Source organism: Armigeres subalbatus, chromosome 2, assembly GCF_024139115.2.
Source record: "Armigeres subalbatus isolate Guangzhou_Male chromosome 2, GZ_Asu_2, whole genome shotgun sequence".
Classification (NCBI taxonomy): Eukaryota; Metazoa; Arthropoda; class Insecta; order Diptera; family Culicidae; genus Armigeres; species Armigeres subalbatus.
In genome coordinates this window covers 159,221,219-159,232,136 of record NC_085140.1, presented here as the reverse complement: position 1 = coordinate 159,232,136, position 10,918 = coordinate 159,221,219, and positions in this window count along the sequence as shown.

Genomic DNA, 10,918 nt, shown 5'->3' with positions numbered 1-10,918 from the left:
TTGTTCATGTAAGAACAACACATGAAAAGGAAGAAATGGTTTATCCAGGTAGAATTTTACACACCTCTATTTAATGTGTTTACATCACATGACAATAAAATCCCATAAACAAAGCAATTGCATTTCATAACCTATCATTGATTTGCATATATTATTGATAACAAATGTAAAATGCATTAAAATTTATTCATTCATAAATGGCATTAAATCGAATTTAGCCGTTTTCAGTATATGAGCCGATGTTTTGGTTGCTTGACAGGTCTCTTGCTCGATTGGCTGCTGTTTTTTGACGGTTCGATTGGCGGCTCATGCCAATCCGCGTTTCTCTTATCAAGGCCTCTACTATAGCCTATAGCCACGACCGGTACATCTATCACCAGAAATTAAAATGTGCATAGCTCCAGATTTAGTTATCAAAAACCCCTGCAATGACCCAACCCAAAGTAAAATATGTTTCCAGGTGATGTTGAATTAAGATTTTGGGGGATATATGAAATACTTTCAACGCGGAACTGAGACTCATGTGGGCGAAATGCAAATTTGACAATTAGATACATAAACGGAAAATATGCATGGATTTTGACGTAGAACTACGTCTGTCTTTTCTATATTAAGGTACACTTTACGATTGCAAAAAATTGAAAATCGTCATGAAAATATGATAGACTTTGATCGTTAATATCGCAGCCGTTTCTCGATGGATTTTCAATTTTCTTGAACCATTCGATCAAGGAAGAGTCAACGCTGTACACTGACCGATGTACACTGAAATAGTTTGTTACGCGGTTATTTTTACAGGAATCGTTTTTCATGCGATTTTTTATTCACGCGAGTTTCTGGATTCCCGCGGTTCCTTCAGAATACTTTGGGATTTACGCGGTTTTTTACGAATCTATGACAAAAGGTCGAAAGACAAATGGTCGAACGGACAAAAGGTCGAAAGACAAAAGGTCGAAAAGACAAAAGGTCGAAAGAACAAAACGTCGAAAGGGACAGAAGGTCGAAAGGACAAAAGGTCGAAAGGACAAAAGGCCGAGAGGGACAAAAAGTCGAAAGGGACAAAAGGTTGAAAAGGACAAAAGGTCGAAAAAGACAAAAAGGTCGATCTTGAACAAGATGAAATTTTGTGTAAAGGAATTTTTGAAATGCATTTAACTTCAAGCAGAAATAACACTCATCTCATTAATCAAAGTTGAAGAATGAGCAATTTTCAAAGAGGGAGTAATGACTATGAAACAATATTATGAATATCTAGATAGTTCTGTTAGAGATAAAAAAGACACCTGCATTAAAAATTCACCTGCGTGTAATACACATCGAAATGTGCGGCCTGCACCATTTTGACAAATCGAAGTGACATTTAGAAAACTCAAACATCCATCTATTAGTTGTACTCACTGAATGAATTTTATTTGATTGTTAAAAATTGTGAAAAATAAAAGGGCAGATTTTTTTGACAACTATGTAACTCTGGTGTGAGATTGATTCTCTCCGTTTCAGTTTCTTGTCTATTTCGACCTTTTGTCCCTTTCGCCTTTGTGATCTTATTGATATTTTTTTCGTTCGACCTTTTGTCCCGTTCGACGTTTTGTCCTTTCGATCTTTTGTCCCTTTCGATGTTTTGTCCTTTCGACTTTTTGTCCCCTTCGACCTTTTGTCCTTTTCGACCTTTTGTCCCTTCGACCTTTTGTCTTTCGACGTTTTGTCTTTCGACCTTTTGTCCTTTCGACCTTTTGTCTTTCGGCCTTTTGTCCCTAACCCGTTTTTTACGTTGTTTTAATTTACGCGGCCCATATCTTTCGCGTAAAAACCGACTCTAGTGTGTTACAATATCTATGTATGATAATATTTACTATTAAAAGCTTGCTAACACTTTAGCACTTGATTTCGGTGAATCAGTCAATCCCGTAAGGGCATCGCAAGCTTCTTCTTCCATAGCACTACATTCCAACTAGAACTTGGCCTGCTTTTCAACTTAGTAATTTATCAGCATTTCTTTAGTTATTCATTGAAAGTTTTTTTTATGTCCACCATTGCAGGGCTTTTAGCTGGTGCAGTTCGTTTATGCTAACTTAAACGTGCGTTTTCCTTGGAAAGCTTGGAGGCATTTGACGATAGCTTCTTGCTTACGTCTGTTGATGCAGTAGAGGGGCTCGGAATCTTCTTCGCTGCTGCAGTGAATGCGTTCTGGTAAACTTTCTTTGGCTCGTTTTTGCTGATTCGTAGGTGTCTGCCGGAGTAAACGCCAAGTCCGACGCAATTCACGTGAAGGAATAATTATTATAGACCTGTGCAGGAGTTCATGAAATTCACTCACCCGATGGATTTTGACATCGGGTCGTCTTCTCGAACAAAAGTTCATTTTGCGTTCATGATGCGACCCGCTCAAACGTCATAATTTCTTGGGGGAGTTCATTTTGCGTTAGTCTATTATCAATAACGCCGTTGACAGCCCAGCTTTCGCAATAGACTTATGCAGAGGTTCATCGAATTCACTCACCCGATGGATTTTGACATTTGAGCGGGTCGTCTTCTCGAACAAAAGTTCATTTTGCGTTCATTATGCGACCCGCTCAAACGTCATAATTTCTTGGGGGAGTTCATTTTGCGTTAGTCTATGGGTTTTTCTGTAATGAGCCCCCCTGGTGGCTGAGACTGACTTAGCGAAGGGTGGTAAGTCTCTGTAGCAGTTTGCGTCGGTGATGGCTGCAGCTGTACACTATCAGCCAGGCTTGTGCTTTTCAAATTGTGTAATCGATTATCATTTAAAATAATATAAAAATAATTAATACCAATTTAATGTCAACAATGAAGTTCAATCGGATGTTTGGCATTGTTACCAATGCTTCGAATCGAGATACAATCATCGAACGATTCTTACTCTCTAGCGAGTTCTCATCAATTGGTAATTTGGATATGTGAACGCTTGAGAGTGTTGTTCATCCTCGATTATTTGAAAATTTTATTTCTATCTTCATTTTCAAATGTTGGTCCAAAAATTATATACATCACATCGAAAGCAGATTCAGGCTGGGCTTGAAAAAGGTTTGTTTTGGTCTCATCGCACAGAATAGTCGAAAACCTGTAGATTACATACAGCTACGTAGTTCAACGTCACCTTTGCGTACAACCCGATTGGTCTGAACCTTTGAGTTTTTTATAGGCAGCATGTGACGTAAGGCAACCAAATTCTGCGATGGGGGCGCGTTATATTTTTCTCTACGATACCGAACCGACCCACCGACACCACATGTTCAGAGGCGTCTCGTGGATCGTAAAGCTGGTTGTGCACCCGCCCAATATTTTTCCAGAAAAAAAAACAATCGTTTCGTGTTTAAAAATTAAAAAAAAAAAGTTTTTTGCTGTATTTATTGTGAATCATTCAAGAATATTACATCAATCGAACTTATGATTTGTACAGTAGCTGAACTCTACGATCTACTCGGCGAGCAAAACGATCAATTATTTCAACGAAGAAATTACTATCCAGTTTCAACTGATGAAGTAGGGCATTTTCGACCGACATTAACATCAGCCATTTGAGTTGCTCCTCTGCCATTGTCGACCGCAGATACGTTTTGATTCTTCTTAGAATTGAGAAACTCCTTTCGACCGATGCTGTTGTCGAGGGAAGCGTTAGTATTAGCCTAGCTAATCGATGTGTCTCAGAGAAAATGTCTTCTAGGTTGTTTGTAACCAACACGTTCATGCCTTCAACCACTTTCCTCCCAGCAAACTCATCTTTAGTGTAGAACACTTTAAGTTCATTTGTCAGCTTCACTTTGTCAAAGTTGGAGAAACGTGAGCAAACATCATCAACAAGTTCCTTTGGAAATTTATCGCAATACGCTTTGAACTTCGTAAAATCGAGTAGGCTTAAATAGCTCTGTTTATTAAGATCAGCAAAGCGTTCGTCCAATTCGGAGATAATACGATCGATAATCGAGATGTACGTTTTGAGAAATTGTTTGAACTGCTTTCCGTCACTATTGCCACCAGTCATGGTTACGGTCTCTTCCCAAATTACTTTAAATTTCGCTTCATTTCGTAATTTGTGTATGTTGGTTCGAGCATTTCGCACACTTCTACCACATTCAACGTAGTCCAATTCTTTCAACTGCAGTATTTGATATAGAACGTCCGTGAAAGAAAAAACAGAGGCAAATAATTTCAAGTAGAAGATGGTATCAAACTCGATCAGGAAGCTATGGAGCCCTCTTGCTAAAGTCCGTGTTTCACCGTCCCACTGAATATCTCCCATGCATATTTCACCCAAGCAAGTGGTAATGTCAGCATGATGTGTTTCAACTATGTTGATCATTCTTGAAGTATATGCCCATTTTACTTTGCAAACATTAGGAGTTTTCTGTTCCATATAATTTTTCAACTCAGCATCTCTTTTTCGACTTTGCGTGAAAAAGGAAGCGAGAGCAGAAAGTGTTGGAAAAAACTTTTTAGTGTCTCTTTGATTAGTGCAAGCGTGTAACAAAACAAGATTAAGAACATGGGCTTTACAATGAATGTAATCATCGTTTGGATACGACTTTTTTACTATTGCCTGCGTTCCTCCGCTCGCACCTGACATTACACGTGCTCCATCATACGTCTGTGCCACAAGTTTCGTGACAGGCACCTGACATTTTTTCAGCAAGGCAACTATTTCATCTGCGAGTGCCACAACCGATTTGTTACTGCTCACATCATCCAAGCTCACAAATCTTTCTACGGTTGTACCTAGAAGAGTTCGATTGAATTTTTATCAATATTACAAAACTATAAACATGTAATTCAACGGAGAATCATTGTTACCGGAAGGCTACTTACCATTTTTTAGCAAGTTGTGATTTCCTGGAAATATCTGTTGTTTCATCCACCATTACTGCAATGAATTCAGCTTCATCAACTTCACGCGAAATTTGCTCAATCATCAACGATCCAATCACTTCAATGAGTTCGTTTTGAATGGTTGCAGACATTCCCGAAAACACTTGACTACTAGTAGTGAACTCCAAGAATGATGAATCTCTTTGTAGTTTCCTCTATTCACAGAGTTTTCGGTTTCGTTATGGCCACGGAAGCTCAGACCATGTGATCCGAGATAGCAGATGAGATCAATCAAAGTTTTCATACCATCTCTATTCTTTTTCACCTGCAAATTATGGTTTCTCCTCGGAACTTCCATTGCTTCATCAATGCGGATTTTTCCAAATGTCCCACGGTGCCCCCAGACGCGAATATTATCGCACTTTCACGAACCTCCGTGGTTTTCTCACGAAAAGAAAGCTTAGTGCACCAGGAAAAGGATACGGAGTGTTTTAAAATCTTTCATCGGTGAAATTTTGAATACGTCCTATTTGAAAATTGTATGGTTTTTCCCATATACATACATGTTTACTGCAAAATAGAAATATATAGTGCTTTCCTTTTCAATAGTAATTGAATCAAGTATTGTTAAAAAGCAAGTAGCAATACGAAATCTTCCAAATGGATGACTGTTTTTCAACATTCGGGTTATATGTCCAGCCCACGTAGGTCTGTTACACAGTTTACTTTCCAGATTAGACAATCCCATGTTTTCATGGTAATAAACCCATATGTTATAACATGTTATAATATTGAGTAAGTGATATGTTCCCAATAGTCATGAAGATCGATCACGAAAAGCGGCGTAACTTATTTTGCGTTCTGTGTTTGGAAAGGAAATCATAATAAAAGATGTATGCAAAAGCCAATTCACTATTGCATTATTAAGATAAATTCTACGAATTTGATTTTTTATTTACTTATTAAGGTATTTAAAGAAAAGTGTCACATGTAAACATAATAAATTGATACAAGCATAAAATATTAGCTTCCCTAATGCATCAACAATTGTCAAAGTCTGAGCACAGATATGTAAAATTTAATGATTACTGGTTACAATCAGACCGCATCGTGCTTTCGTGCTGTGCGGTTCTTTCTCTCTTTGCGGAAGGAAGTTTTCAATACTACCCGAAGCTATTTAAATTTCAACGGTGCTTTTTAGCGCTATTTGTACCCACTGATCCCGTTACGATCTTTGCAAGGACCCGTGCCTTCGTTTTACGTTGGACCCGTTTGCGGAAGTAAAATTCCGACAAGCGGTGGTAATCCTGCAGGGACACCTTTCTGGGAAAAAACCTCTTAGAAGGTCACGTCTCCACGCTCAGCAATGAGCATTAATAAAAACAAGAGGAAGGGGGAGTCTCTGAATTCTCCACTTCCTTCAAAGAAACAAGGTTTCAAGACCGTCCTGCAAAAGCGCGGAAAAAATAGAAGGAAGCAGGAGAATTCAGATATTCCTTCTAACTCTAATATCGGAAATAATTCTTCTCCAATCGAACTGAGAAATCAGTTCGATTTGATTAATGATGAAATTGAGCAAATCGAATATACCTCTAGCCCAGGTGATTCGATTCATGCGAAAAAGCAAAGGATTCCGCCAATTGTGGTATCTGTTGCCGAGTTTTCTGGCTTCCGGAATGAGATTTTGAGTAACCTTCAGGGGATCAAGGTTTCATTTCAGATTGCTAGGAAGGGTGACTGCCGCGTTTTGCCGGGATCCTTTGACGATCGCAAACGTCTTCTTCACTATTTAACTGAGAAGCGCCATAAATTCTTCACATACGGCGACAAAACTGAGCGATTGTTCAAAGTCGTCTTGAAAGGTCACCCCAGTGATGATTAATCACTGGATGAGATTAAAATTGAAATTTCTCAATTACTTGGATTTTCACCAGTCCAAGTAATTAAGATGAAAAAGAAATCCCACTCTGGTACTTCCCAGAGGGGCATTTCTCAAGAATTTTATTTAGTTCATTTTAACAAAAGTGAACTAAATAATATGAAAAGTTTGGAAAAGGCCTGTATTATGTCCCATGTCCGTGTTACATGGGAACATTTCCGCAGGCCTGGGGGAAATTTCCAAAACCCCACCCGGTGCCGTAAGTGCCAAAAGTGGGGTCATGGAACCAAACATTGTCACATGGATGCTAAATGCATGATTTGTGGTGGAACCTCTCACGCCAAGGACGCATGTCCTGTGAGAGATGATTCCAATAAATTTAAATGTGCAAATTGTGGGGGCAATCATAAATCCAATTTCTGGGAATGCCCTTCACGCAAAAGGTTTTGAATTCCCGTGCAAAATTGATGACGGGAAATTCCAATCGGATCCCAGATTCGACGGGTAGAAATTTTTCAAACGCTCAAATTTCGAAACCAGTTACCGGTCGAGCAATTCATACCCACCACAATTCACAAACAAATTTTGCCGCTCGTCAACGGGTAGCAAGCACTTCAGTAAATTCCAATTTTTCGAATGTACCTACGTATGCAAACATCGCTGCTGGTAGACAAAATTTCTCTTCTCATAATGAGGTTTATACCCATGCCCCAACGGAAAATAATGGTCATGTTGCCGATTCAGGTAGCATGTCTGCTTCCGATTTTGATTTTTTAACTGAACAATTGCATCACATGATTGATGCAATGTTCAAAGCAAATACCATTCCTGAAGCTGTTCAGGTTGGTATAAAGTACACACAAAAAATTGTTATCGGACTCCGTTTCAATGGATCCAAATAATTGTGTGAAAGTTCTAAATTGGAATGCCCGCTCTCTAAAGGGTAAGGAAGATGAATTATTCAACTTCCTAACAGTTCATAATGTGCATATTGCCATTATAACTGAAACCTATTTAAAACCAGGACTCTCCATTAAAAGAGATCCAAATTATTTTATCTACAGAAATGATCGTCTTGACAGCGCCTGTGGTGGGGTCGCCATTGTCATTAATAGACGTATCAAACATAAATTATTTTCTTCGTTTGAAACCAAAGTTTTTGAAACCTTGGGAGTTTCTGTTGAAACAAATTTTGGTCAATTTTCCTTCATTGCAGCCTATTTGCCTTTTTAATTCAATGGGCAGCAAAAGAATTTGTTGAAAGCTGATCTTCAAATTCTGACTCGCAACAAATCAAAATTCTTCGTAATTGGTGACTTCAATGCCAAACACCGTTCATGGAATAATGCTCAAAGCAATTCCAACGGCAAAATTTTATTTGAAGATTGTTCTGCGGGATATTATACTATTCAATATCCCAATGGCCCAACTTGTTTTTCATCCACTCGAAATCCTTCGACAATTGATTTGGTTTTAACGGATTCAAGTCAACTGTGTGGCCAATTGGTAACTCATGCTGACTTTGACTCTGATCACCTTCCTGTGACATTTGATATCTCACAAGAAGCCATTCATAATCCAATCAGCTCTACTTTCAATTATCATAGGGCTGATTGGGATTTATATAAAACGTATATCGATAGGAATTTTGATGTTGATATTCCTCTCGATACCAAAAGTGATATTGATAATGCTCTCGTATCTTTGACAAATTTAATTGTCGAAGCCAGAGGCATTGCAATTCCAAAATGTGAAATTAAATTCAACTCCATTATTATTGACGACGATCTTCAGCTACTGTTCCGTCTTAAAAATGTGAGGCGAAGGCAACACCAAAGTTATTTGGCAAGATTTGCAAAATGAAATTAAAAACGTTTTGCTATTCTGAGAAATACCAACTTTGAGAATAATGTCTCGAAGTTGGATCCCAGTTCGAAACCCTTTTGGAAATTAACGAAAATTCTTAAAAAACCTCAAAAGCCAATTCCAGCGCTTAAAGAGGGAAATAAAATTTTATTAGCAAATGGCGAAAAGGCTCAAAAACTTGCTCAGCAGTTCGAGAGTGCCCATAATTTTAGTCTAGGTCTCACTAGTCCAATTGAGGATCAGGTTACACGAAGCTTCGAATACATTCTCAATCAAGAGAATGTTTTTGACCCTTCGTTGGGAACCAATTTGGATGAAGTGAGATCTATTACTAGAAAATTTAAAAATATGAAAGCCCCGGGTGATGATGGTATTTTCTACATACTTATCAAAAAACTTCCTGAGAGCTCTTTATCCTTTTTGGTTAATTTATTTAACAAATGTTTTCAATTGGCATTCTTTCCAGATAAATGGGAAAACGCCAAAGTTGTTCCAATTTTGAAGCCGGACAAAAATCCAGCTGAGGCTTCTAGTTATCGCCCAATCAGTTTGCTTTCTTCAATAAGCAAACTGTTTGAAAAGATTATTTTAAATAGAATGATGGTTCATATTAATGACAATTCTATTTTTGCTGATGAGCAATTTGGTTTTCGCCATGGGCATTCAACCACTCATCAGTTATTAAGAGTTACGAACTTAATTCGGCTCAACAAATTTGAAGGATATTCGACTGGAGTTGCTCTTCTTGATATAGAGAAAGCATTTGACAGTGTTTGGCATGAAGGTTTGATTGTAAAATTGATGAATTTTAATTTTCCTCTGTACATCATTAAACTGATCCAAAATTATTTATCAGATCGCTCGCTGCAGGTAAACTATCAGAATACTAAATCTGATAGATTACCTGTAAGGGCTGGTGTCCCCCAAGGCAGCATACTGGGGCCCATATTGTATAACATTTTTACTTCTGACTTACCTGATTTACCACCAGGGTGTCAAAAATCTTTGTTTGCAGATGACACGGGCCTTTCAGCCAAAGGGCGAAGCCTTCGTGTCATTTGTACCGTGCGGGACCGAAATCCGTACAGGACCGAAATCCGTCCACCTCATGAGATATCAATAAATTAAAGGAGGTTAAAGGTAATTATTGAAAGAATAATTAATCTTATCCTGTTCGGATACTTGACAGTAAGCTTTTAAGGCATAGAATTGGAAAGAAGGCTTTGAAATTAAAACAACAAAAAACAAACAGAAATCTCCACCCACCAAACGCGGAGTTTGTGCCGCCATTTTGTTTTCGAGTAGAGCATAATTGCACCAAAAGTAAATGTGTTTTAATTGCTAATTGCAAATCATTACATAAGATAAGCGGAATACAAATTGAAGGGTTGCTTCTCAAGGTGCGTATCGAACTATTTACAATGGTAGTCAATCAGACTGTTTCAATTTAAATATTTAGTTAAGAAATAGCTGTACGGATTTTGATCCTTTTATTCGAAATCCGTCCACGGTGGACGGATTTCGAGTCAGGAGTAGACGATTTAATTCATTATTTTATCATGTTTGCGTAGTTTTTAATGAGTAAATGTGAAACACTTCAAAAATAGAAGCCTTCATGCGCCTGTGTCAATGACAAACGTTTTATTTTCATTCGATTCCTATTTTCTAATCACTTTTTTATATACTAAGGTGCTTAAGTGTACGGATTTCGATGCCCAACGGTAGTAGATTGCAAAAAAGTTTGGATATTTTCTCCACTTACTTGCAAAAATAGAAAATTTCCCCGAATGCTTCCAAAACTCAGCTTATAATTTTCCCACATAAGCCGAGAGCTTCTTATTTGAAACCTTCTAGCAGACATATTGTCACTATGAATGGGGTTCCAATTAATTGGTCTAGCGAAGCTAAATATTTAGGACTTCTGCTAGATCAAAAATTAACTTTTAAAAATCACATTGAAGGCCTTCAAGCCAAATGTAACAAATATATTAAGTGTCTATATCCACTTATAAACAGAAAATCAAAACTTTGTCTTAAGAACAAACTTTTGATTTACAAACAAATTTTAGACCTGCCATGTTGTATGCTGTGCCAATATGGGCTAGTTGCTGCAATACCAGAAAGAAGGCACTCAGAGGATTCAAAATAAAATTTTGAAAATGATTCTGAAGTTGCCTCCGTGGTATAGTACCAATGAACTTCATAGAATTTCTAATATTGAGACATTGCAACAAATGTCCAACAAAATAATTTCAATTTTAGACAAAAATCGTTGCAATCTTCTATTGCAACGATTAACTCCTTGTACCCTTAGTATAAAATAGGTTAAGTTTAGTTTAAGTTGAAAAC